At 42.9% G+C, this 26685-nt stretch overlaps 1 protein-coding gene across 7 annotated transcripts in view; it reads left to right on the top strand.

Moving 5' to 3' along the window:
- Window positions 1-26685, top strand: part of TPST1 (tyrosylprotein sulfotransferase 1) — a 122466-nt gene that overhangs the window by 27308 nt on the left and 68473 nt on the right. For 3 of the 7 annotated variants that reach the window (XR_012500286.1, XR_012500285.1, XM_074345997.1), the window contains exon 1: window positions 19369-19596. The exons of 1 other annotated variant lie outside the window; for it this stretch is intronic. The gene's annotated coding sequence lies outside the window, so the exon portion shown is untranslated. Of the gene's footprint in view, window positions 1-7064; window positions 7200-15467; window positions 15527-19006; window positions 19083-19368; window positions 19597-26685 lie in introns of those variants that run through there. 3 more of the 7 variants (XM_045508400.2, XM_074345996.1, XM_074345995.1) reach the window with 3 other exon arrangements.

The following is a 26685-nucleotide window of genomic DNA, read 5'->3' as shown; positions in this document are numbered from 1 at the left end:
CAACTCACGTTTGCCAATGTCCCATTGGCCAAAGTCACTCAGGATGACCAAGCCCAGAGTCAGTGCGGGTGGGCATCCACAAGGGCTTGGATAGAGGAAGGCACGAACCAATGGGAGGCTTTTGCTGCAAGAATCTATGTGCTCATCTACGATTTTTAAACACTGTACAATAAGGCCAAAAGGAACTATCAAAATATTATTAGCGATTTTCTCTGTGTAGTGTTTTTCTTTCCATTTTAATACTTAGCTGTGTGTTCTAAAGTGTATGTAATAAAGATGCATTTTTTTATCATTGGAAAAAATTAAGTTAGAAGAAAGGAAGGAAGAAAGAAAGAAAGAGGGGAGGGAGGAAGAAAGAAAGAAAAGGGGAGAGGAATCGAGGGAAGGAAAGATGAAAGAACTGAAATTGATTTATAGCTGGAAGGCTGGTTGCTTTCCAGGAATTGAATTTTCCCGAAGAGCAATCTGAGGAGTGCCGTAAAATCTGACTGGCATCCTGGTCTCTTCCTCCTCACAATGTCCTGGGTTGTTAGTTCTGTGGAACACCACAAATAATATCCTGTCCAGTTCTCATGTTCGGTGTCCTCTTGAACAGACTTCTGCTCTAAGCTTCTAAGTGTTGCATCTTTGCCTTTGCCAGGAGCTTTGGATGGACTATTCCAATCTAAGCTCCAAGAATGGAGAACTATGCTGATGGGAGATTCTTTTGGTGTGGAGCAGGATGGGGTGAGAGAGAGGGTAGCCAGGATCTCCTAAGGTTACAGTTGGACCCCTGAGCTGCTTCTAGCTGAACGTGGAGCTGGGTGATTCTGACCAGCTGTGAGGCTGCTTCCCTGGACCATGTTCTCCTGACTCTTCAGATGCTCTTACAACATTCTGACCGTCTTCCTTGTCATACTTAAGAAAATTGACTTTAAGTAACAAATTACATAATTAGGTGCCCATTTTTCTATTTCTTTTCTTTTCTCTTTTTTTTCAGTTTTCTATTTCTTGCACTAGAATTTAAGCTCCATGAGGACAGGAATCTTGTTTACCACTGGATCTCCAATTCTTTGTCTCTTTTTAAAAAAAATTATATATATATATATAAATATAGTCAGTTGGATCCCGAATTCTTGGCACAATAATGTGTGTTAAATGTATATATAAAGAATAATGACTATGTCTTAAGTACTTTTCATGAGCCAGGTACTGTGCTAAACACCTTACAGACCTAACTTATTACATCCTACCAGTAAGTGTTACTAGTATCGTACTATTTTATGGGTGAGGAAACTGGAGCCTTGGGTCTTCTTTTACCCTGCCCAGAAATTCTCCCTCACTCCTTCGTTCTTCTTATCTCTACTTCTACTCACAGAAGTGAATTCCTAACCAAATAGGGTTCCAGACCAGGATTATGTTCGAATTTAAATCACTCCATATCCCTATAGCCACCTAATTAGCTTCACTTCCCACTCCATAGAGGTCTAAGCATCCTTCCCTTACTCTCAGCTTCTCCCACCCACTGCCTGTGAAGTTGCTAACAGTCCAGGCTTTGGAGTCAGACCCGAATTTAAACCTGGACCCTGCTACCTGCTGTATATATTTGCATGTGAGAAAATTGCACAGCCTCAGACATTCAGCTCGGAGGCACTGGGGCGCAAGGGTCTTTGGTACATTTGGGACTGCACACTTGTTCAGCTTCTGGCTTCCCTGGTACCCTCAGAACTCCTCCCTTGGGTGCCCTGCCTCATCCCGGGAACACCACCATGGAACATTCCAGACACCCTTGGCTCATTGGCTCACAGGACCCAGGCTGAGGACTCTGTTTTCATCTAAAGAAACACTGCCTCTCCTCATCTGGCTCCTGAAAAAAAAAGAAAAGAGAAAGCAAGCAAGTATATTTTATGGGATTATCCTTTTGGAAACAAAAAACACTGGCAGCCATGGAGATGTGACATTTGGGTCCCCCTCAAGAAAGAACTTGTCCTTCAGCTGCCAGGCGGGCAGGTCCAGTGGTCAGCATCTCACAGGCTGCCTCAGTTTACACGCTGAGGCCATCGTCCTATTGGGCTACCCCCAGACCATGACTAAGTGTGACAGAGGTACTAGGGCCTGGATATTTTTGCCAAACATAAGATTCCTCTATGGGCTATCTTTGCTCCCTCTCAAGAAAGTAAAAAGATAACCAACAGAATGGAAGAAAATGTTTGCAAATCTTATGTCTAATAAGTGACTTGTATACAGACTATAGAAAGAACTGTTAATGCAGTAATAAAAACAACAATCCAATTAAAAAATAAGCGAAGAATCTGAATCAACATTTCTCCAAGGAAGAAACACAAATGACCCAAGGACACATGAGAAGATGGTGAACATCATTAGCCATCAGGGAAATGCAAATCAAAACCACAAGGAGAAACACATCGTACCTACCTAGACGGCGGTGCTCATAAAGACAGACGGGCATGGATGAGGATGTGGAGAAAGTGGAAGCCTCCTGCTGGTGGCAGAGTAGAATGGCGCGGCCACAAGGAAAACAGTCTGGCAGGTCCTGAAATGGCTAAATTTAGAGTTACCATATGACCCAGCAATTCCACTTCTAGGTGCAATGCCAAGAGACGTGGAAACATATGTCCACACAAAAACTTGTACACAAGTGTTCACAGCAGCATGATTCGCAGTAGCCACAAGGTGGAGACAGCCCAAATGTCCACAGACTGATTAGATAAACAAAATGTAGCATATTCACATAATGAAATATTATTAGGCAATAAAAAGGAATGAAGTACTGATATGTGCTACAACATGGATAAACCTTGAAAACGTGATGCTGAGTGAAAGGAGCCAGTTACAAATGACCACATATTACATGAATCCATTCATATTTTATGTCTATAACAGGGAAAGCTATGGAGACAGAGAGTTTGCTTAGGACTAGAGGGAGATGGAGGATAAAGGGTAATAACTAAAGGGTACAGGGTTTCTCTTGGAAGTGCTGAAGTTGTTCTAAAATGTTCTATGGTGATGGTTACACGTGTCTCTGAATGTACTGAAAACCACTGGATGGTACACTCTAAATTGGTGAATTGTACAGAATGTGAATTACATCTCTCTATAAAGCTGTTTTAAAAAAAGGACACAGTGTGAGGAGAGCTTTGATAACAGGGCCATACATAGAGTGCTGTGACAGTAAGACTAGAAAAACTGGGTAAGGGCCAAGTCACCCCAAACTAGGATGGTCAAAAGAGGAATGTTTCAATAAGGCTCCAAAAACCTGGTGGGAGGTAAGGGGTGAGAGGATTCTCAGGAGTGAAGACTGTGATCTTGGATACAGGTGGGAAGCCTGGAATGGGGGAATGGGCTCTAAGTGGCTGACTTCTGAACCCTTGAAGTTGGCATACAAAAAACGGAAGAGAGAAAAGGGAAACAGGAAAGTTCTTATTTGAGTGCTACTGCCATAAGCTGGATTTTAGAGCCAGTTCTTTGAGTGTTGGGTACTTGGCTGAGTTCTCCGAGGAATTCTTCTCCTCAGTCACTGGGCGTGAAGCAAATACACCTCTCTCCTTCTATAAAATTCTCTCCAAAAAATTTCCTCCTTAAATCCAATTGCCAACCTTTTTATACCTTTGATGGAGCAAGGAGTTAAAGTAACTACTTTTCAGAAACGTTATAAATTCTACATTTGTTATAGCCCAGGATTTCTCAGCCTCAGAGCCACAGACATTTTGGGCCAGATAATTCTTTGCTGTGGGGGCTGTCCTGTGCACTGTAGGATGTTTAGCAGCAGTCCTGGCCTCCATCAGCCCTCCCCTTCCCCAGCTGATAAGCAAAAACATCTCTGGACATTTCTTACTGCCAGATGTCCCCTGGGGGAGGTGTGCAAAATCCCCCCAGGTTAAGAACCACTGACCTAGCTCCCTTCCTAAACAAAGCCTGAATCATGGACCAGCGGCATAAGCACTAGCTGGGAACTTGTTAGAAATGTAAGTTGTCAGCCCCACCTTAGACCTGCTGAATCAGAATCTTCACCTTAACAAGATGTACGATTTGTATGCTGTTATAGCACACTGTAGATTGTAGCTTCTGATGTATTCTGGTGACTGAGGTGAAACTGACATTTTTAACAACAACAACAACAACAAAATCAACACCATGGCCTGGCCTTATTGGTATCATATTCTTTTGTAGTGGTCCTTGACTCCAGGTTTGCATTAGAACCCCATGACTTTTCTCAAACTACTTGGGTCTAGGCCCCAGGTTTTCTGATTCAGGGAGTTCAGAACAGGGGTCCAGGGTCTTTTGAAATATCTCTTCTGGTGATGTATTTCCAGTTAAGATCCCCTGAGCTAACAGTACTAGGTACTTAGCTGCTTTATTCCGAATCAATTACTCAAGTTGCAAAATCTCTTGGGACAGAGTAATTGGCTAAGAAGTAAGCCCTGGCTGTGTTTCAGAAGCACAGGGGGAGAGGGGTCATATTTGGATTCTGGACACGGATTCTTCTCTGTGACCGCCAAACCTGGAGGAGTATGGTCTCTGAAGTAGCCAGTTGCCGAATCCCCTTCTCTTGCCTGAGGACCCAGGGAGCTGCTCCTTCTGTCATCACTGCCTTCACTGCGCACACCCTCTGCTGAAACTCAGGCCGCCAAGCTCAGGCAGAGCTTTCCTTCCAAGAATACCCAGCCTTTCTTAATTTCCTCTGTGTCCTCAGACAAGAATGGCTGGAAAAAGTGACAGGGCAGGGTTTCTTGGAAAGCAATCTGGCCTGCATCAGCATTAATGAGTAAAATGTGTCTTCATGTGGCTATTCCCCAGCAGACAGCACATTCCCAAGCTATTTTAACTCATCAGTTCAGAAATTCTAGAGTCCCTTGCCTCAGTTTTTGAGGTCTCCCAATCAGATCCAGACATCATTGACTAGTGTTCAATAAATCTCATACAGTATCTCTCTATCTCTCTATCTCTCTGTCATCATCTAGCTATAGATGAATAGCTGTAGAGATATTTATATTACAAAGTGTTAAAAAAAAATTCAACTGAGTAAATCTTAAAGATCTTATTAGCTTTATTTGATGATTCATGAATTGGGCAGCATCCAACCTAGCAGATAGAAAGGAAATCCAGGGCGCTGTACAAATTACAAGATTTAGAGGCAGAAAAAATGGGACAAGGAAGTTATACAAGTAAAAAGTGGATTGGTTGTGACAAAGTCACCTCCTTTTAGGGGACAGCACGGGTCTATCAGGTGGATTACCTCACTTGGGCTGGCCAGGTGATTCCTCCTTGACTGGCTTAAGATTCTATCCCCAGAAGACGCCAAAACTGTAATTATGAAGTCTCTGTTTGGTGACGTGGGGCTTAGTATAAGTGACTCCATTTTGGGCCTCTTGTCTTGTTTTTAACAAAAGTAATAAAACATTGATTTTGAAAGTTTGGAACATGATACAATTTTTACAACTCTGTTAAAGTTTAGTGGCCAGAACCTCCTTGGAGTTGTCAGGGTAACCTAGAAAAGGCCAAGAACAGGCTGCCTTGTAGAATTGTAGAAAACTTGAGTAGTTTTGTGATGCTTCTCAGGGCCATGGAAGGAGGCCATATAACATTTCAGGCCCTGTCCAAAAGAATGCATTTCCCCAGTCTGCAGGGTCTTTTATTGTCCTACAAAAGTTTATTTTTTTTCCTTCACAAATAAGCATGTAATTGACTAGTTTCAGTGTGGTGAACACCTGGCTGGAAGCTAAAGTCACCAATTTTAGCTCAGCTAACCATTCCCACTTTTGTCTCAACTGTATTAAGCATATGAGACCTTTGTTTCTTATCACCGATCAGCACTTTCATTAGTATAGTATTTTCTAGTCAATTAAATATTTAAATAATGACATCAGTTGCTATACTGAGAGTGGTGACAACGGATGATGCTGAAGTGGGACTCTTGGCAGCTACACAGCACCCCCAGGAGTTAACCTGAAATCATCCAGGGTCAGCTGAGAGATAAAAGTTCAAATTCAGTCTTTGAAGGTTGCAATGGATCTATTAGTATATAGTATATGGAACTTATGAAAGTGAAGACTATTTAAGATTTGAATTTATCAAAGTTGTAGACTGTCTGTGTATATAGGACATACTCTTTCCCTGCAGCACAGTATCTTCAAAATTATTCCCTCCAATCTCCTGAAAATTCAGACCCTTATCACCATAACACCCTCTGCCTCATGGTAAATAGGGTCATGCTCAAGAGAGGCAGAAGTGGTGAAGATTTTTAGTATTTTGCTTGAAATCCCTTCTGGTGCTCACATCTTATTTGGGGGCCCCTTGACATCAACATATGCAACACTTGCGGATTGGGCATATAACAGCCCTAGAGTGATCATCTGGGTGATCTTAGTGACAAATATGGTAATTAAGTGCCAACCGAAATTTGGCATCCAAACTAAAAATGAGACAAGTGCTTAGATCAGATAAATCCTCCACTAAAAATAGAGGATAAGGGAGATCACCTCTGATTACCTATCTCAAGAAAGGCAGCAAAAATTCCTGCAGAGGAAAGGAACAAAGAGGGCTGGCCTGTGTCAGAGAAGGTCCTCTTAGGGGCACCAGAGTGCAATACAAACTGTGAGCCTTTTAAAGCCAGGGGCCCAGGCTAGCTCACCTGGAAACTATTTGAGAATATCTGTTTTCAGTCTACTCCACTGCCTTAGGTAGGACTGTTGGTTGTGAGTGATAGAAACCCAACTCAAGCTAGCTCAAGTCTAAAGATGAATTTATTTTAAGGAACATTCAACCCTGGTAACCAATGGATCTCTTGGAACATGAGTCTCTTGGAACCCAGGAGCAAGAATGCAGTGAGACTCCAGAAATTATATGTGCCAGAGACTCAAACACCACAAGCCTCTCTGTCTTGTCTCTGTGCCTTTCTGAGCTTCACTCTTCTTTCTCAGCAATGCACCTACCTCCAATCTTCCAGTCCACAAAATCTGAAACATGGTTGTAAAGAGCTCCTACATTTTACATTTTTACAACCTCAGACACCAAAATAGCTTGTTTCCACTCTCTTTCAGTCTCTGGTCCAAAAAAACCTGTGAAAACACTCTTATTGGATCAGCTTGGGGCAGGTGCCTTCCCTTGAGCCAATCAGCCGTGGGCAGTGGACAAGGTCACATGAAAACTTGGCAGCCTAGAAGCAGCCTGGAAGAAGGAGCAAAGGCAGCAACTAAAAAGTGAGTAGTGATAGCCAGTCATTCCTGTGGGTGTCCACTGAACCAAACATCACACCATTTTGGTGTCTTCTTTTGTATTCATTGATCCATGTGAGTCTGGAGAAATATACCATGTTCATGGACTGGAAGACTCACTATTTTAAGGCTTAATTCTCCCCAAATTGATTTGTAGATTACACATAATCCTTATCAAAATCTCAACTTTTTTTTATTTTTAAATTGAAGAATATCTCGATATATTTTAAAATAGAACTTGACAAGCTAATTCTAAATTTATATGAAAATACAAAGGGTCAAGAATAGCCAAGATAGTGGCCTGTTCTGGAAGCTCTGGTCCGTGAAATGATTCACTTCTGACTCACTCAAGATATGATTTTTTTTTAAAAAGAAGTTATAAAAAAAGAAAACCTAGTAGAATGCTACCCATGGTTTTCATTCAATAAAGGAAGGGGAGGTCAGAAGCCGGCTGGAGCCCCACAGGCACAGGCAGAAGCTCGTTCACAGGCACTCCGGAAGGGAAATCCAAGGGGAAGAGAGAACAATTGAGTAAATAACAAATCGCAGGGAGAACCTGTGTGTATGCTACAGAGTGGCTGCAGTCTTCCTTCCATCCTCTGACTCTCATGGGAGAACACTGCTGTGGTCCACCCTAACTGGAATCCTACTGGAGGTAGAATTCTGGAGTCTGTAGATCAGCCTAGGCAGCTTGGCATATCACATACCCATTGCGCTAGTGTGAGTGTCGGTTTGAGTAAATAATGCCAGGATATGGTCATTTGTCTCACCTTATCCTGCACATCATTGCCAACATCTGATGCCCAGCTTCCGGCTGTGTCTCTCGTGGTCAGGCTCTGTTACCCCGTGTGGCCCAGCACTCCTTGTCCTTGGGGCCGTCTGCAAATCCAGCATGTGCATGCATTCAGCCCTCTCTGGCTGTTGAAGGCCCGGCTGGTCCCTTTGTTCAGGCTCCTCTATCTCAGACCCCGGAACTCAAGCCCCTCCAAAACAATGCAGAGATTGGCTCTTTCAGAAATGGGGTTCACCTCTGCTCATAACTGTTTCACTTAATCAACGGTTTGTTGTTTTTAAAACTACCTTGCTTGTGATTTTGTTTATTTGCATTAAGGGCCTTCACATTTGCTTTGCTGCCTGTGGCCTAGAATTGCTGAATTCAGCCCTTCTGGGAGCTCAGGACATGGAAAAGCCTTGCATAGTCTGCATCCAAATTATGCTTGTTGTGTGCATGTAAATATTTTACCAGAATGTGAACAAGGCCTGGGCTTGCTGTCTTGTTCACTGCGGTGTTTTCAGTGCCTCCATGGGGCCTGGCACATGGTGGGCACTCAAGAAATATGTGTCAAATGAATGAATACAACATTCATGCACATTTCTGTACAAGTACCTGGGTACCATGTGTAAATCCTCTGTGTGTAGATATGTGAGTGTGTGTGTGTGTGTGTGTGTGTGTGTGTGTGTGTGTGTGTGTGTCAGGGGAGGACAGAAATATTTGGGTAGGCCCCAAACAGCCATCAGGGACCCATTTAATGACCCCTAACCATCAATACAGAATGTGTGCAGAGAAACATGTGGAAAACTAACATTTGTGCAGAATGGAAGAAAGTAAATTGATATCTTCTGTAGTGAGTTGCACGGTGGCCCCCAAAAGATGTGTACTAACTCTCAGAATCTGTGGATGTGACCTTAGAGGGAAAAATGATCTTGGCAGATGTAAATAAGTTAAGGATCTCGCTATTTGATCAACCTGGATTATCTGGGTGTCCCTAGGGTCCTGCCCAAAATCCATTGTCAAGTTTCCTTACAAGAGAGAGGAGAGGAGGCAGCCATGTGACCGCAGTGGCGGAAATTGGAGGCTGCAGCCAAGGAAGCCAAGGATTTCTGGCAGCCACCACAAGCTGGAAGAGGCCAGGAAAGAGTCTTCCCTAGAGCCTGCAGAAAGAGCACAGCCCTGCTGACACCTCGATTTCAGACTTCTACCCTTCAGAACCATAAGAGAAAAAACCCCAACTTGTGGTCGTTTTTAAAGGCAGCCATGAGCAAACAGTACACCTTCTGTCTGGCAGATAAGAACTTGTGGCCAGTTTGTCCGGGGCTGTGTGTGTCCCATGGGTGCACACCCCCTGTGTTCCACCGTGACTGCCAGCCCAGGGTTGTGTCCAACTGCACAGTAAATATTTGTAGGGAGTGGAGCAAACCGGCGGGGGAGGAGGAGGGTGTGGGGGCCTGGCTGGGAGGGTCAGACCAGGCCCTGAGGACTAAAACCCTTCAGATTCTCCGGGCCCCTAGAAATATTCTGGAAATGATGCCTCTGGGGCATTTCCCCTCACTGAACACCAGGGGCCACCAGGGAATAAGGAGGAAAGGATGAGCTTCCTGCTTCCTGCAAACTGGTTCCTCTCCGGGTCCTGATTCTGGTGAAGGGCCAGTACTCTTCAGGCAGCCTTGAGGTGCCTGGTGTAGGGTGCCTGCTACCCACCGCTCCGTGAGCTGCAGCTTGGCTCCCAGCAGAGCACTTAGGCTCTCTGCACAGTTTCCTGTCCCCAGCGCTTTTCCTTCTCTGCCCATCCCAGCTCGGTGATGTCCAGCGCCTCAGCTCCGGGACAGCGGCCAGCTCCACTTTCCTTGGATGACTGGTAGGCACATCACAGCCAGGTAGGAATCATCATCAGACAAGGAAGAGGATATTTTCACAGTCTCTGCAATACTAAGTCATTTCAACAGATTACTTATGAGTTACAAAGGATGAAAAAAAACCCCAGTAACTTCTCAGTGGAGAAACCTGGCTGCTACCACCTTAACCAGATGATCAAAGTCCACCTCCTCAGTAATGGGACAAACTGACCCCATGTGTGTCCCCTGCTGCCATGTATGGAGAAAGGCATGGCCTCACACCTGGGGCCTTTCTGTCCCCCAAATGGGTGATCTGAGACAGCAGACAAAGTCAAGTTGAAGGCTATCTTACAAATAACTAGTATGCCTCAAGAGTGAAAGCATGAGAAACCATTCCAGATTATAGAAGACTAAAGGGACAGACACTAAATAAAACACATAGATTAGAAGGAAAAAGGAAAATTAGCTGTAAAGGACATAGTTGGGGCAACCGGAGGAATTTGAATATGGACTATATATGTGGATAATAGTGTCATATCAATGTTAAATTTGCTTCACTGGATCATTGTACAAGAGAATGTCCTTGTTTTTAGGAGACACCAATGAAGCATTTAGGGGTAAAGGGATGCAAAACATAATGTCTGTAATTTAGTCTCAAAGGGTTTAATAACAATAAAAATAATGGTAATTCTAGCCAGCTAGATAGATAGATTAAATCAAACATAGCAAAGGTTAGCAGCTGACGAAGCAGCAGCTGGACACTTGGTAAGTGTACGTGTATTGGGACTGATTGTGCTATTCTCACCAATTTTTCCTCATTGAAATTTTTTTTTCCATTAAGAAAATTTCGTAAGTGGCAGTTTTTATTTATTTATTTATTTATTTATTTATTTATTTATTTATTTATTTATTTATTGGGTGTTAGGCTTGTTTATTTACTTGTTTATTTTTATTGGAGGTACTGGGGATTGAGCACATGCTCTACCACTGAGCTATACACTCACCCCATTTAAAGGACCAGTTCGCCCCCACTACACCCCACCCAGGGAGCAAACAAGGGAACCTGTCACTTGTCTTCACTCCCTCGTGCTGCAGCATGAGCCCCAGTAAAGGCTTGCCTGAATTTCTCATCTGGTCTCTTATCAATGTCTATTGATTAAAGAGACCAAGAACCCAGGTCAATAACAAAGATATGCCAAAAGCTAAGTCTCTTAAGCCAAACAGTTAGCCAAGTTATGAATGCAAAGGAAAAGTTCCTGAAGGAAATTAAAAGTGTTACTCTAGTGAACACATGAATGATAAGAAAGCAAAACATTATTATTATTATTATTATTATTATTATTATTATTATTATTATTATTATTATTATTATTATTATTAAAATTATTTATTGCTGATATGGAGAAAGTTTACTGGTCAGATTAGAAGACCAAACCAGCTACAACATTCCCTTAAGCCAAAGCCTAATGCAGAGTGAGGCCCTAACTCTCTTCAATTCTGTGAAGGCTGAGACAGGTGAGGAAGCTGCAGAAGAAAAAGTTTGAGGCTAGCAGAGTTTGGTTCATGAGGTTTAAGGAAAGAAGCCAGCTCCAAACATAAAAGTGCAAGGTGGAGCAGCAAGTCCTGAGGTAGAAGCTGCTGCAAGTTATCTAGAAGATCTGGCAAAGATAACTAATGAAGGTGGCTACACGAAACAGCAGATTTTCAATGTAGACAAAACAGCCTTCTATTGGAAGAAGATGCCATCCAGGACTTTCATAGCTAGAGAGGAGAAGTCAATGCCTGGCTTCAAACTACAAAGGACAGGCTGATTCTCTTGTTAGGGGCTAATGCAGCTGGTGACTTTAATTTGAAACCAATGCTCACTTAACATTCCGAAAATTCTAGGCCCCTTAAGAATTACACTAAATCTACTCTGCCTGTGCTCTATGAATGGGACAACAAAGCCATGATGACGACCCATCTGTTTACAAATATTGAATATTTTTGCCCATTGTTGAGACCTACTGCTCAGAAAAAAAGATTCCTTTCCATGTATTACTGTTTGTTGACGGTGCCACTGGTCACCCAAGAGCTCTGATGGAGATGGACAATGAGATTAATGTTTTCATGCCTGCTAACACAACATCTATTCTGCAGTCTATGGATCAAGGCATAATTTTGACTTTCAAGTCTTTTTTTTTAATTTAAATTTTTAAAATTGAAGTACAGTTGATTTACAGTTGTTGTCTTTGTTTTTGGTATACAGTATAGTGATTTATATATGTATTCTTTTTTATTACAAGTTACAACAAGCAATTGAATATAGCTCCCAGGGCTATACAGTAGGACCTTGTTGTTTATCTAATCTGTACATAGTAGTTTGTATCTGCCAATCTCAAACTCCCAATTTATCCCTCTCTCCCCCTTCCCCTCAGTAACCAAAAGTTTGTTTTCTATGTCTGTGTGACTTTCACGTCTTATAATTTAAGAAATAAATTTCATAAGGCTATAGCTTCCATAGACAGTGATTCCTCTGATGATCTGGGCAAATGAAATTGGAAACCTTCTGGAAAGGATTCACCATGCTAGAGGCCATTAAGAACATTAAGAATATTTGTGATTTGTGGGAAGAGGTCAAAATATCAGTGTTAACAGGAGTTTGGCAGAAGTTGATTTCAACCTTCATGGATGACTTTGGAGGGATTCGAGACTTCAGTGGAGGAAGTAACTGCAGATGTGGTGGAAATACCAAGAGAACTCAAATTAGAAGTGGAGCCTGAAGATGTGACTGCATTGCTGCAAGGTCATGAGAAAGCTTTAATGCATGAGAAGATGCTTCTTATGGATGTGCAAAGAAACCAGTCTCTTGAGATGGAATCTACTCCTGGTGAAGACACTGTGAAGACTGTTGAAATGACAACAAAGGATTTAGAATATGACATAAACTCAGTTGATAAAGCAGTGGCAGAGTTTGAGAGGACTGATTCCAATTTTGAAAGAAGTTCTGTGAGTAAAATGCTATCAAGCAGTATTGAATGCTACAGAGAAATTGTTCATGAAAGGAAGAGTCATGCAGCAGACTTCATCACTGTCTTATTCTTAAAAATTGTCCCAGCCACTCCAGCCTTCAGTAATCTCCACCCTGATCAGTCGGTAGCCATTAACGTCAAGGCAAGATTCTCTACCAGCAAAAAGATTATGACTTACTGATGGCTAGTATTTTTTTTTTTAGCAATAGAGCATTTTAAAATTAAGGTATGTATATTGGTTTTTTAGACATGATGCTATTGCACACTTAATAGATTACAGTGCCACCATAACTTTTATCTGCACTGAGAACCAAAAATTCATGTGACTCACTTTATTGTGATACTTGCTGTATCGGGGTGGTCTGGAACTGAACCTGCAACATCCCTGAGGTCTTCCTGTATCAGGAGAGAAGGTTTATTGGCCAGGCACACAGGAGCCGACAAAGGTAGTAGCTGGCTCCTTAAGCAGTTAAAGAGTTTATATTCCAAACTTAATAGGGGAAGGAGGTGGGGGTTGGGCTTTCAGGGACAGTAAAATGTTTTAAGTCAAATATTTGGGAAACTGATGGTAGATAAATGTTATTTAATAAGGTTTGTTACACAGATTCAAGTGATGATATGGTGACAAGTGTTACCTTTAAGTTGTTCTCCCCTTCTTGGTAAGGGGAAATGGACATTTACAATGGAAATTTCCTTTACAGAAAGGAAATTTATGCCCTGCCTCAGACAGAAAGGAGGGGGACAAAGAACTCTTGTGTTTTCTGTTTCTTAATTGCCTTTAGCTCACAATAATCCATATGCCAGTGGCATATTTTGGGGTGGCATTTTCTGACCCACTTTGTATGTAAGTGAATGGCAGCCTTTACATTAAAATATGTGAAAATTAATAAAGGGAAACCTCACTAAAATGGAGTCTGAAGGCCAGAAGAGGGCAGCTTTCAAGCACCTTTCCACATCAGTACAGGAAGTGACACTACTTAGGACCACCATCAGGAGGAAGAAAGGCTTTCTCCCTGCCTGGCAACAGCTCAGCCAATGAGAGACTGCCACAACGTAGCCAATGAAAAACCACTCTACTTTGAAGTCCTTGCATCCCCAATGAACTTTTTGTTTGTAACAGCCCCTCCCAACGTCCCCTCCTCCTCTGTAAAAGGTTCCTCTCCTTTGCTTTACTGGACTTGCATGTGGTTTGCCACAGTTGCTTATCCCAAACTGCGGTTCTTTGCTGCTCCTGAGTAAACCTGTTCTGCTGGTAAAAATAGCTGGCTGCTTTATTGTTTTAGGTCAACAAATGTAAGCCCCGTAAGGGTAGCACAGGCTGACTTGCTCATTGCTGTGTCCTCAGCACCTAGAACAGTGCCTGGTGCAGGACATTGGTAAATCTCAGGTGCTAGAGGTCTCCAGATCCTCCTGGGAGTTGCATATCCTTTGAAGAAGCTGCTCACCCTAGGAAGGGGACCAGGAAGGGTGATGAGAAGCTGGTAGCCTCTGCAGCCTCTTTAACCAGGGAGGGAAAACCAAAGCCACAGGAGAAAATGGCCTCTTGACTCAGATCACAGGAGGCCTAAGCAAGCCCTGCCCAAGAGGCAGGGCAAAGGACAAGTCTGCACTGGTGTCACTGGTCAGCGTTCATGGGCAGAGAAGGTCTAGAGGCTTTCAGATGCACCTCCCATCCGGGGCCCTCCCCTATCTGGAGCTTTTCTCCCCTGAGGGTCAGCGACTTGCCTAGGAAGGAAGGCAGACCTGTTGCTCCTTCAGCCAATCCTCAGAAGCACCCAGCATCTCTCTTTTGTGTAACCTAAACCCTTCATCTTTGACCTCCAATTCAGTCATTCTGAAACCTGGTAGGGGAGCAGATTTTTCCCTGGGAGTTTTTATAAAAAATGAAGTGTAACAAATGTACAGAAAAGTGCACGTGTGCATAGTTTGATGAATTTTCACAAAATGAACAAACTGGGTAGTTCCCAGGTCAGGAAACAGAAAATCATCAACTAGCCTCTCTGAAGTTCCCCTTGAGCCACCTCCCAGTCAATACCCCCATCTCTTTCCCTTGGGAGTCGAGGGACTCCTTCCCCGAGAGCTTCTGCTTTACAAAACTGACCAGAGGCATGGTGCCTGTTTTACAAAGCTGCACAGGTGGTTTATTTGAATAGCTAGGTTTGGAAACTACTCCTAGAAGTCACTTAATCTTTTTTGTCGTAAGTGGAACTAGAGGATGCTTTGCTCCCAGTCTTCGGCTCAGCACCAGGAGCTGTCTGGCTAGGTTTACCCGTGGAGCAGTGGGCATTTCCTGTATCTGGGGTCTGTGGAGCATGGGGGTGGAAACTCCTGGACTCAGGAAGCCCAACTTGATGGCTCCAGCCTGGGCATGTGGCCCTCCCTTCCTGGCAGGAACTGCATGAAGAGGTATTTTTGGAAGGTGCAGGAATTCTCTAGCCATTTGGAAAATGCCTGCTCATAGGCTGGGCTGGATTCTCATTTTAAAATGATGATGTGGCTGAGGGGCCTGACCTGGCCAGTTTTCCTGGATCTAGGGGTGGGGAAAGGGAAGAGGCATGCTCATTTTTTCGCCTTTTCTTTAAATTGTATCCCCATTTTCTTTTTGTCTCAAATCCCTCCAACCCACAAGCTTCAAGAGAATTGTGAGGTGTCTCCTGCTGTTCATTGGCTCTTTGATGCTGTTTGCAGGTAAGTGTTTCATCTTGGCTCAAGTCAGCCAGGGCTTTAGGGGTCACTTTAAGTCGAGTGGCAGTTTAACCCTCAATTCCCCATCAAGGATCTTTGGCTCTGGGGCCCTCACCTAGAGTCTCCCTGCCCTTCCAGGCAGGACCCTGAATGCCCTCCTGTTCTCTCGTGTCTCTCTCTGCTTTGCCCTGCTGCCTGCATCTTCATTGATAGCTGCAGCTTTTGCTAATCATCTGTCCATCCACCCAGCCATTCATTCATTCAGCCAAGGCCAGGCCCTGTGCTGGAGACAGGACGGAGGATCAGGTAGACAAACCATCTTCTGTCATCACCATTTCTGCCCTTACCCTTGAGAATTTTGTCCCCACGTCTCCACTTCCTCTCATGGCCACATCTGTGCTCTTGGAAAAATCTCTGCTCCTTTACTCGCTTTGCAAAGGTTGCCCGTCCTGTCCATTTTCTGTGTCCAAACTGCTTGCTCCTGCCCCTCATTTCCAGCTCCCTGGGGCTGGGGCAGAGAATAAAAAAGTAGGACCTAGCATGATTCTCTTCCCCAGTTTTCCATTTCTGAGGGCCTCCCTGCCACCTTCCACCTCACACCTCTGTCGCCATCCTCTCTTCAGGTCAGATCCTGGAGTGGAAGTGACGTGAAGGGAGATCTGCTATTGTTTTGTCTTTTCAAAAACCAAAGCCAACAATTCTGCACCCCACCCCCTAAATAAAAGTGCTGGAGGGCTGGGCTGCCTCTTTAGGTCTCCTCAAAGCCAGAAGGTGTACTGCACAGAGACAGTCCTTCCAGGAGGTGAAATGACTGGTGTCAGGTGTCCTCCCTGACTCTCGGCCAGGCCTTCTGGCTGGAAGATGATTCCTGAAGGCAGAAGCCATGCAAAAGTTGAACTAGAACTAGGGGCAGCGGCTTCTGGGTACCCACTGAGGGGTCCGTGAGCACTGGCCCACTTCCTCTCTTTTCTTGGGCCTGCTGGGCTGTTTGGAAGAAACAGTCTCTGAGCCCTTTGAATGGCCTATTGGTCAGTGAAGCTGTCTACACCCTTTGGTGAGGTTATCTGAGCTGGAGCTGATCACCGGGAAGAGGTAGAGCTGGGGAGGGAATGGAGATGCAGAGTGTTCAGAGTATGTAGATTCAATATGACAATTAACTAAATGACACAGAACGATACATATGTCATGTGAACCAGGTGTGTATACAGGCTTGAACAGTGAGTTTTCCAGAGAAGAATTCTTTTTGAAAAATTAAAAATGTATTTATTCACTTAAAGTAGATAATTCAAGCACAGGGCAAAAAATTTCAAAAAGTGCTAAAGAATATAGAGAAAAATAAATGTTTTTCCCATTCCTGTGCCCAAGTCCCTCAGTTTTCCTCCCAGAAACAACCACTGTTACCAGTTTACTGTGCATCCTTCTGGAGATTGTCTCTGAAAATAACATAGTGAGCACGCACGTGCGTGTGTGTGTACTTGAAAAAAATACAAATGGGAATATTACATACAGTTTTTAACTTTATTCTTTTCACTTTAGAGTATATTTTGGCATCTTTTTTTCTTAACACATACTCTATGGGTTGGGGGTAGATTTAGAAAGCAGAAAAGGCTTGTGCCCAAATGACCCTGAGCTCCGCTTCAGATCAAACAGTTCCTTGTTTCGGGCTGTTTTTTGCAGACGGTGTGGTCTCTGGACCACCTGAAGCTGTCTTGCTCAAGGAGACATCCTGCCATGGGACAGGCAGGGAGCCAACAGTGGGATTCATGTCCCCTGTTCTTACTGAATTCCCCACGTCTGAAATTTGTTCTCAGAGTTTATAGGTGAGATACAAGCACGAGCCCCTCAACCTGGCTACACAGTTTTGTTTTTTTGTTTTTTTTCTTCAGATCTTGTAGGTGGGTGAAGTATTTTCTGGGCATTGTGGAAGTCATCTCAGCTGCATTTCTGGCTTGTAGAGAAAAGCTGGCAGGGGCTGTGTTTAAGGGATTAATGCCCTGTGGTGCTGGCAGTGGCTTCGAGATTACTCAGGCCAAGGTGAGCTGTTTCCCTGAAGGGGTCTGGAATGCAGAAAGTGGAGTGGGACACAGCCCTTAATGTTAAAAGACTCATTAAGTGACTTTGGGTGCAGCCCTCAGGTGCATCTAGAATCAGCTTGTAGAGTGCGGTCTGCTTTCCCTGTCCTCTTGCTCTCTGCCTGCTGATGTTCTTTATTTTCTTTTGATGAGCTGTGTGATCATAGGGGTCCATTTCTGCGGCCCCAGAGCAGCTTGGGTCAAATCAGATCATCTTCTTCATTTGATTTAAATGTTCCAAAGAAACATATCATGGTGGGTATTTCTTTAAATTTCCTTAGATCAAATTGCTTACAAGATTTTGCCAGGTGGATAAAGAGAAAACTGTTAAATATACTGAGCCCTTGTTCTTGGAGCAGTACCACAGCCTGGGGCTTTCAGAGATTTGTTATCTCATTTACTTTTTTAAAAAATAATAGCTTTACAGAGATATAAGTCACATACCACAATTCACCTGCTTAAAATACACAATTCAGTGGTTTTTAGTATGGTCACAGAATTGGGCAGTCATCACAATCAATTTTAGAACATTTTCATCAATCACTCCCCCCCTCAAAAAAAACCACATAGCCATTAGCAGTCACTTTCCATTTCCCCCAATCCCCTCAGCCCAAGGCATCCACTAATATACTTGCTTTTTCTATGGATTTGCCTATTCTGGACATTTCATATAAATGAACTCATATAAATGTGGTCTTCTGTGACTGGCTTCTTTCACTTAGCATGATATTACCAAGATTCATCTCCATTGTAGCATGTATTAGAACTTCATTCCTTTTTATGACCAAATAATATTTCATTGTAAAGATAGGCCATATTTTACTTACCCATTAATCTGCTGATGGACATCTGGGTTATTATCACTCTACTGGCTACTGTGAACATTCATGCACAAATTTTTGTGTGGCCCTCACTTGATCTTTACATCACTCTGTAGATAACAAAACTCATGCCAAGATGGTAGACAGGAATTTTGCACACAGCTTTTAGATTTCTGAGCCCATTGCTTTTTCCAATCTATGTTCCTATGGTTGAAATAATTGTTTTGACAGAACCTGGTGTGGATATGACTGTAGGAAGGAACCATGAATATGGACGGTTGTTTTTCAGTTGTGAAATTACAGCCCTCTCCCCAGCGTCTCCTCCTTCTTTCTTGGCCCTTTTCTCCTTTCGTAGTATTCTCTTTTTTCAAGTATCAGTTCCCCGCCCCTGTGTTGGGGACAGAATCTACTATCACCCATTTACACTTTGGTGTGCAATGTAATGTTGTGGGAATTTGATATTTGCACTTTGTAGTCATCTAACGAGATGAAAGCTCCTCTGCCAGCGGCAATCACAGGGGTAGTATTTGAAGCAGGGACAAGCAGAGCGGGGATTTCTTGGAAAAGCTCGTTCTCTCGTCCTGTCCCAGGGTTTCAAGGATGAAGGCCACCCACGTTGGGAGTTGGGGCGGCGTGGACCGCCACCTGCGCGGGGCTCCCCTCCAGGTAGGTCACGCGCACCGTTGCTCGGCAACAACCGGCTCAGGGAGGTGGCGTCCCCGGAACCCCGCAGGGAGCGCGCACACGTTAGGCCGCAGGGCCGCCCGCGCGGCCGTGACGTCAGGCCCACCCCGCCCCTCGGCTCCTGCCGGACCCGGCGCGAGGCCGAGCCCCGCCCCTCTCGGAGGGCAGCCACCGGAACCCACGAATCAGAGAGCCTGACACATCGCCCGGGCCGGGCGCAGAGTAGCCAATCGCTGTACGCGTGTGATCCCGCGCCCGCCCCAGAGGCTGGCTGCAGGCGCTGAGGCGGCGACCGCGGGAGTCGCTGCTGAGGCGACCGCGGGCGCGTGTCGCGTCGGCGCTGTCCGCGGGGCCGGGCCGGGCTGGCAGCAGCTGGCTCCTGGCGCTGAGGGCAGGCTCCCGGGGCGGGCGGAATGGCCCCCACCTAGGGCAGTGGGAGAAGCGGCTGAGTCCAGGATGCCGGGAAGGCGGCGCGGCGGTTCCTCACTCATCCCAGGTAAGGGGGACGCCGCGCTCGCTACAGCTCCGCTCGGAGCGCCGCCCTCGCCCCGCTGTCCTCCCGCCGCCGCCTACCTGGCTCCGACTCCGGGCCGCCTCTGTCCTGGCATCCCTGGGCCGCAGTCGCCTCCGGCCCGCACATCTCCCCTCTGCTCCCGGGCAGTTGTCCAGCCCCGCCCCCCGAGCGCGGAGCCCCACGTACTGGCCGGGCCCGGCTTCTGCACCCGCACCCCTGTCCCCAGCGCTGGCGTTTCCCGGTCTCGGGCTTCCCCGTGGCCCGGATTGCCCCCGTCGTGGTAGCTTTCCCGCCCTCTCCCTTCCCTTCCCTTCCCCTCCCCTCCTCCTCCTCCTCTCTTTCGCGGGGCCGGCACCGTTTCCAAGCCCTTGCAGTCTGTCGGGGCGCCTTCCGGGGATGAGACACCTCAGTCCCCCCGGGATCGGACTTTGGCCATCAACTCTACCTCGGCTTCATTTCGGGCTCACCCCAACCATGCCCCTTACACCGTATCCTCTCTACATTTCACTCGCGCCCTCCCACCCCCATCCATGTGTCCCTGGGTTTTGCTCTTTTGCTCCCAGATGCCTTCCTTTCCCATCTCGCCTCTTTTCCCTTCACTTTCATCAACCATCGTCCCTAAAACTGTATCTTTACACTTAAACCTTCAGACCCTCCTACTCTCCTGATTGCCAGATCTGTAGTTTTAACATCTGAATTCGTCGTTAAATGAGCTGCACCCATAACACGTGAAGTGTCTTGCCCAGAGGCTGGCACACAGTGGGCCTGGCACATGGCAGATGTTTAGGCGTGTTGCCACCTTCCTCCTTCCAGGCCTTTGTACTCTTCAGATGTGGCAAGAGGTCCAGTATCCAAAGGGAGTTGACGTGCTACCAGAAGAGTGGTATAGGAGATGGCAGGATGAATTAGTGAGCTCCCAATGTGATAAGGAGATTAAATTGTCAGTTATTTACTCACTGCATTCATCCCGAAGAACTGAATTCTGCTATCTTTGTGTCCTGTTTTGTTTTATATTAATTGGCTTTGTAAAGGATTCTTAACGATCTTTGCAATATAATTGTTCCCTTAATTCCCCCTCTCCATCTTCAGTGTTTGTTGAACCTTCATTTTTAGGAAATACCTCTACCTCCTAGTTGAAATAGCATTGTATGTAAGAGGTGTTTCATGTGTTTATCTCCCACCTGGATAGTCCAGTCCTCTAGTGTATTTTCATCTTTTGAGAGCCTGGAAGAATCAGATACAGATTTCTTGGAATCAGCTGTTGAAGGGATTAGAAATGCTTAGGACTGAAAGTTCTGATGAGTTCTCTAAGAGTGAAAGAGGAATTCTCTTTCACCCGCCTTTGTCTTTCTGGCTATCAGGGAAAGTAACTATAGTCAGTTTTTTAGAAGAGTAAAATAAGTTTGACTTTTAAAAATTATAAAAGCGATGTTACTGGCCTGAAGCCATTATTGCCACATTTGCTCAGATGGTTTCCAAGCCTGGATGAATCAAACAGTTGGCTTTTTCTGCTCCTGGGATCTCCAGAGCAGGCTGGAGGAAATCATGTAACCGAGCTGCTGGTCCTGTTCTAAACTTTTGGATTCCAACTTTACTCACACTGTCTGGAGACACTTTGACCTACCCCCTCGGTGTCTCTTGTGTACCCAAACCTAAATGGCTGTTTATAGATTTTTACCATTTTCCTCTCTTTGTCCTACTCATGACTTATATACTTTGCTAATTTTGCCTCCTGCTTCACAGAATTGGTGGTCATCAGCCGTGAACTCTTAAGGGACTGTCATTTTTCTGTGTGCTTGTACCTATCTGATTTCTGTTCTCCTTTCTTTTTATCAGAGAAAGAGGGTCCTCCTTTCTAAGGCTAACATCTCTGATATTCTATTTTCTCATTTTTCTCCCCCTCATCCTGCACACATGCTCATGTTTTCACCATCCAAAACAAACAAAAACAAAAACCTTCCCTTAATGCTTCCCTCTTTCCCCCCTCAGATTAATGTGGTATTCATTAGGATTTCATTTTCTCTTCTTTACTCTGTCCTCTAGCTTCCTGGGGTGATTACACTTCCCTTCATGGCTTCAAGAAGCACCTGTATATTTATGGTTTTCAAAGATGTGTTTTCAGTTCCCATTTTTCTTGAACTTCAGGTGTTTCTTATTTTCATCTGCCTTTTAGATAACTATACTTGGACACTTGGTACTTCAAACTTGATTATTTTTTTTCTTTCTCTTTTCTCTACTTACTCAGCTGCCTCAAGCACATCCATCCAAGCCCTACTTTAAAACCACCTGGGGAGCTTTAACCACAGAAATTCTGATTCAGTTGGTCTGGTGTGAGGCCAGACCTTTTCATTTAAAAAATACTTCTCATGTGGCAGTGATATGCAGCTCAGGCTGAGAACTGGGCTGAGAGCTGGAAGAGGGAGTGGGAACCCTGAGGAACTATGTATAGCATTTAACTCATTCTTTAAAAATCAGCATAAATGGCACTTTTTTTGGCATGGTTAGTTGCTTACTTTCCTGATACTTTGTACATGTACCTATTACACTTATCACATTTTATTTAACTTATTTCTCACGACTCATGACTAAGAGTTGCTCGAGGTCTGGGATTATGCCTAAAGGTAAACTGCTGTTTCTCACACTATTCACAACACTTCTGCCACCAAATATGTAGGTTTTCCCCTCATATTAAACAGTTCCGCAACTCTCCGGACAACTGGGTGTTCTACAATTTAACTTAATTATTACACTAACTGCTTGGAGTTAGTGCAGACCCCACAGATTAGGGACTCAGTCTCACAAGACTCCGCCTGACTTCAGACACCAATCACAAGTCCCAGGTTGTGACCTGGACTTCTGACCAATTGGCTATAAATTGGGGCTTCCCACAACTCCCTCTTCAGGTCAGTAATTTGCTAGAATAGCTCACAGAGCTCAGCAAAGCTCTTTACTTACCATTACCCATTTATTATAAAGGCTATAACTCAAAAACAACCAAATGGAAGAGATGCATAGGGCAAGGTATGTGGGAAGGGGCATGAATCTTCTCTGAGTTTCCATGCCTTCTCTGGGCTCACCATCCTCCCAGCACCTCAGTGTGTTCACCAACCTGGAAGCTCTCTGAACCCCTTTATTTAGGGTTTTTATGGAGGCTTCATTACAGAGGCACACTTGATTAAATCACTGGCCGCTGGTGATTACCTCAATCTATAGCTTCTTTCCCCTTCCTAGAGGTCAGAGGTTGGTTCCTCTGGCAACCAGCCCCCAACTTCCCAGACATGGTTGAAAGGGCCTTATTATAAATAACAAAGGATGTTCCACTCACCCCTATCAAGAAATTCCAAGGGTTTTAGGAGCTCTGTGCCAGGATCCAGGGATGAATATACTATTCTATAATAATTCTTATAATATCACAATGTCTTATTTATTTTTTCGTCACTGCCTTGCACAGTACTTGGTATATTTTAGAAACCTGATAAAAATTGATTAAGTAAATCGGTTGGTAAATAATGTAAAACAGATCTTGAATTCACAGTTTTGCAAGCTGACCAGCTGTTTCTCTTTTGCTGCTTAATAAGTCGCTAGTCATACTTGCACAGTCATTCTTCTTTTAAACACACACACAGTCTTTATAAATTAGAGTGGATTAATAGAAATATTATTTCTTTTTATGCTTTGGCTTTTAAGATAGTTTAGCTATGACAATATTAAAAAAATTTTTTTGAAGTATAGTTGATTTACAATGTTGTTATTTTCTGGTGTACAGCATAGTGATTCAGTTGTACATATATGTATATTCCCTATTCCTTTTCATTATAGGTTATTACAAGATATTAAATGTAGTTCCCTGTGCTATGGAGTAGGACCTTGCTGTTTATCTATTTTATATATGGTAGTTTGTGTCTGATAATCTCAAACTCCTAATTTATCCCTCCCTGAACCTTTCCCCTTTGGTAACTGTAAGTTTATTTTTTGTGTCTGTCTTTCTATTTTGTACAATAGGGTTATAGAGGTTCATTCCGACTTCCTTTTTAGCAGATACTGTTTAAAATAGATCTTATTTCATATGATTGAGGCACATATATCTTGCATCTTTTAAAAATAAATAACTCTAATTTTAGGCTTATAAGCTTTGGAATCTTTAACTAGAACAAACACTGTCAAACTGATTAAAAAATCGTGAACAGTGGTAGAACTATTTTTTTTAATGGCAATTATGGGAATTGAACCCAGGACCTCATGCATGCTTAGCATGTGCTCTACCACTGTGCTCCCCACCCCCATCCCCAAACTATTACTTTTGAACTAAGAGAATTAAGGAAGAGGGGAATATGTGAATATCTTATTCACATCTACCTATGTGAATCGCATTGGTGATAGGGAGGGGTAATTCTCAAATATTTAATTACTGTTATAGGAAAAACCAGTAATTGTTCATATGTTGATATCAACATATTTTATAATTCCTCACAGCTAAGATATAAACTGTGGAGTTGTTTGCCTTTTGTTGTTGTTGTTGTTTTTTAGTGTTCTTAAGATTTTGTTAGCTATTTCTCTTTATAGAATTTGTGGTTGACAGTTTTTTTACTTTCAGCGTTTGAAAAATGTGCCACTTCCTTCAGACCTCCATGATTTCAGATGAGATTTCCTTATAAGTAATGTATTGTTTCTCCCTGGCTGCTTTAAAGGCTTTTTCTTTGTCTTCAGTCTTAATAAATTTGATTATGATGTCTTGGCATGGATTTCTTTGGGTATATCCTATTTGGAATTCTGTTAGCTTCTTGAATTGTAGGTTAATGTCATTTGCCAAATTTGGGATTTTTCAGCTGTTTCTTAGAATAACTTTTCAGCTCCACTTTTTTTCTCTTTTCTTTCTGTGACTCTGATGATACAGAATGTTAGTCTTTTGTTACTGTCCTATAGGCATAAGGCTTTTTTTTGTTTGTTTTTTCTTTAAGATAGCTTTTTTCTCTTGTTCAGATTGGGTAGTTCACATTGTTGTGCTTTCATTTTCAGGTTCACTCATTCTTCTGTCAAAATCATTCTGCTCTTGAGCCCATCCAGTGAGCTTTTGTTTTGTCACTATATTTTTCAGTTCTGTAACTTCCATTTGGTTTTTTCTGTATCTTCTCTTCCTTTGGTAAGATTTTCTGTTTTGTCATTTGTTTCAAGAGTATATCTCATTGCTCATTAAAGCATGATGGCTGCTTTAAAATTTTCATCAGATAATTTGAACATCTGATTCATCTTGGTTTTACCATATGTTAATTGTCTTCATTGATTCAGGTTGTGATTTTCCTGGTTCTTAGTATGATTAGTGACTTTTGATTGTATCCTGGACATTTTTTGATATTTTGTTAGGAGACTCTGGATCCTATTTAAATCTTTTATAGGTTAAGGAAATTAAGAATTATAAACTTCCAGTTATAAAATAAATAAATCATGGAGGTATAATGTACAGCATAGGGAATATAGTCAATAATATTGTAATAACTTTGTATGGTGACAGTTGGTGACTAGACTTATGGTGGTGATCATTTTGTAATGTATAAAAATATCAAATCACTATTGTATGCCTGAAATTAATATCATATTGTAAGTCAATTATACTTTAATTTAAAAAAAACTATTTTAGTTGGCAGTCACCCTAAGAAATTTAGTGTGTAGGTCCCAGCCTGCTTTCTTTTTTTTTGGTAGCAGCTTTATTGAGCTATAATTTACATTCACTGATTTAAGGTGTAAATTTTTTTTTTAGTATATTTATTGTGTATTTATATTTGTGTAACCCTTACTACAGTCAATTTTAGAACATTTTCAAGAAACTGCACACTCCTTACCTGTCACCCCCAGCTCTCCCACTTGTCATCCCCTCCATCCCTAGACAACTGCTAATCTGTTTTTTCTCTCTATAGGTTTGCCTATTCTGGACATTTCATGTAAATGTAATTGAAAAAGAGATAGTCCTTTGTTACTGGTTTCTTTCACTTAGCATGTTTTCAGGGTTCTTCCATGTTGTCGACTGTATCAGTATTTTGTGTCTTTTTCTTGCAGAATAATATTCTGTTTTGTGCATAGACATTACTTATGTATTAATCAGTTGGTGGATGTTTGGGTTGTTTGTACTTTTTGGCTGTTAATGAATAATGCTGTTGTGAACATTTGTATACAAGTTTTTGCATGGACATGTTTCATTTTTCTTGGATATATACCTAGGAGTGGAATTTCTGGGTCATATGATAACTAGAAGTCTAGGTCTAACATTTTGAGGAACTGCCAGACTGTTTTCCAAGATGGCTGCTCTATTTTACTTTTCTTTTTTTTTTTTTTCAATTGAAGTATAGTTGGTTTACAATGTTATTAATTTCTGGTGTACAGTACGGTGATTCAGTTATACATACATATATATATTCCTTTTCATATTTATTTTACACTTTGTCAACAGTGTTTGAGGATTCCAATTTTTCTACCTTCTTGCTGACACTTGTTATTATCTGACCTTCAGATTCTAGCCATCCTAATGAGGGTGAAGTAGTATCTTATTGTAGTTTTGATTGCATTTCCCTGATGGCTAATGATGTTGAGCATTTTTTCATGTGCTTTTTGGCTATTTGTATATCTTTGGAGAAACCTTATTCCTTTTCCCATTTTTAAATTGAATTATTTGTCTTCCTGTTGTTGAGTTGTAAGATTTCTTTGTATATTCTGGATATTAGACCCTACTCAGGTACAATTTGCAGCTATAAATCTCCCATTCTGTAGATATCTTTTCACTTTCTTGATGGCACAAAGATTTTTAATTTTGATGAAGTCCAATTTGTCTATTTTTTTCTTTTGTTGCTTGTGCTTTAGGTTTCATATTTAAGAAACTATTGCCTGATTCAAGATCATGAAGACTTACTCCTATGTTTTCTCCCATGGGTTTTATAGTTTCAGCTCTTACGTTTAGACCTTTAATCCACTTTTGTAAATTTTGTATATGGTATGAGATAGGGTCCAACTTCATTTTTTGCTGATACTCAGTTGTCTCAGCGCCATATGTTGAAAAACTATTTTTCCCCCCTTTAAATTGTC

This window comes from Camelus bactrianus, chromosome 18, assembly GCF_048773025.1.
Source record: "Camelus bactrianus isolate YW-2024 breed Bactrian camel chromosome 18, ASM4877302v1, whole genome shotgun sequence".
Lineage (NCBI taxonomy): Eukaryota > Metazoa > Chordata > Mammalia > Artiodactyla > Camelidae > Camelus > Camelus bactrianus.
The sequence above is the reverse complement of the archived record's forward strand: the minus strand, read 5'-3'. Positions and strand labels throughout refer to the sequence as shown.